We start from the raw sequence: 2086 nt of genomic DNA, 5'->3' as shown, positions 1-2086 counted from the left end.
CTACCTTGGACATACCCCTAGGTAGACTGCCGACCATATTTCGTCGACAGCTATCAAATCTAAATGTGATCACACTCTCTAAGTGTCTTGATCATCAAAAAATAATAGCTCCTACACATTATACCTTTGCCTTGAGCTTTTTGTTTTTCTCTTTCTTCTTTTCAAGTTTAAGCCCTTGATCATCGCTATGCCATCACCATTGTCATGTTATGATCTTCATTAGCTTCTCCACTTGAAATGTGCTACCTATCTCATGATCACTTGATAAACTAGGTTAGCACTTAGGGTTTCATCAATTCACCAAAACCAAACTAGAGCTTTCAGTAGTTCGCTGCAAATGTTTGTTAGTTTGTTCAAATGCCTAGCTATGATATGCAGTTAAAAAAATTATTACGTGTCTAGGAGAGCAGGATCTGGTGGGGGTGACGTCCAGGAGCTTCGATCCAGCCGTCGGCGAGGGCGGTGTCCAGGAGCTTCGACCTGGCCACGGCGGTGTCCAGGAGACTCGATCCGGCAGGGGCAGCGGCCAAGGGCGCAGGATCCGGCCCCAACTCCAACGCCTCGATCTGGCCACAGCAACGTCTAGAAATGCATCTATCTGTTGCATCTTTCTGAGCCCTTTGAGAGGCCCATCCATGACGTCCAGATTTGGAGTTGGGACGCGGTTTGTCCTGCTCCTCTTTTCCGTTCTTTTTTGTCCCCTTTTCGTGGTGTTGTTTACCCTCTGTGCATAGCTTGCAGTTTGAAGCAACGGGCTGTAGGAATTTCAGAATGATTCAGAAACAAGGCAGTTAAGTGTTGGCCATTGGGATCCTTAATTACTTCATGCATCACATAGCTCCTTTTGTCAAATTTGATACAATATCTGTGCAGCAGGATTCATATATAGTTCTGAGCCTGTTAACTTCCCTCTTGCTCTATATTAGGATGCATCATGGTCTGACAAATTCTACATGTATTATCACTTACCTTTGCAAATTTTCCACTTGTCAGATTTTTTTTTAAAAACAACAACATTGTGTCCAATTGTATATTGGTTAGTAAGAATCCTGAAGACTTGCAGCATTACAGTTTTGTCTTTGTGCTAATTGTATAGTGACCATACACCAATATCTAATTGTGTATTCTTAATTATTTGCAGATTGTGCAGTCACAAGAAAGATTGAAAAATCAAGAAATATCAGGAAAGCAGCAGTCACAAGAGATTGAAGAACTCATCAGCGGGGAACAATGCCCTCCATATCTTGATTAACCTTAGTTCTACTGTATTTAGTCAGCCTTAGTGTATGTATATCAATCTTATTCATACCTCCTTGCTGATTCAAGATGAAATGGATTTTTTTGGGTTTTTTTGTGATTAAGAAACTGTGAATGAATTTGGACATGTGGTTTTTTAACCGTGGCTGACTGCCGATCTGGATGTGATTATATATATGGTCAGATTTGAATTTGAATTATTTTTTTTTCTGAAAAATCCACTGTAGGGACGGTTCTTGATTGAACCGTTCTTACAAATACACACAGCAGGGGCGGCTGGTGATACAGCCGCCCTTACAGAAGTCCACTGTAGGGGCGGCTGATATTACCAGCCACCCCTACAGAGGGCACTGTAGGGGCGGTCAGGAAACCGCCCCTACAGAGACACGCTCTGTAGAAACACCCTGAGAAGAACGGCTCGCGTAATCGCTCCTACAGAAGCTCTAGAGCTGTCCCTAGAGTTAATTTCGGTAGTAGTGCAACAGGCTGAGACCTTGATCCCTCGTACTACTACGAGTACGTAATAGGCGTCCAGTACGGTATAGTAAAAGAAGTCACAGCAGCAGGAAAAAGGTATTTGTTTCAAAAAAAAAAAGCAGGAAAAAGGTACGTTCGCGAACGTGCGAGACAAATCTTTGCTGCTTTGTGGCCCTGAGAAAATCTTCCCTCCGGCGGCGGCCTTGGCAAAATGGCAAATCACACTCACACCTCTGATGGATGGATTAAAGCAAATCGAGATGATTTTGACTGATTGACGCGCTAGACGACTTTTCAGCGCTCATGACAAAAGAAGTCCGCAGGTGCCCTTTGCGTACTACTTTTTACTACT

General features: G+C 43.2%; 1 long non-coding RNA gene across 1 annotated transcript; it reads left to right on the top strand.

Moving 5' to 3' along the window:
• Nucleotides 1-353: 353 nt before the first annotated feature.
• Nucleotides 354-1415, top strand: LOC136495258 (uncharacterized). Its single transcript, XR_010768947.1, has 3 exons — nucleotides 354-664; nucleotides 735-790; nucleotides 1142-1415. It is a non-coding gene; the product is annotated as an uncharacterized lncRNA (long non-coding RNA).
• Nucleotides 1416-2086: the final 671 nt, after the last annotated feature.

Source organism: Miscanthus floridulus, chromosome 12 (assembly GCF_019320115.1).
Source record: "Miscanthus floridulus cultivar M001 chromosome 12, ASM1932011v1, whole genome shotgun sequence".
Taxonomy (NCBI): Eukaryota; Viridiplantae; Streptophyta; class Magnoliopsida; order Poales; family Poaceae; genus Miscanthus; species Miscanthus floridulus.
The sequence above is the reverse complement of the archived record's forward strand: the minus strand, read 5'-3'. Positions and strand labels throughout refer to the sequence as shown.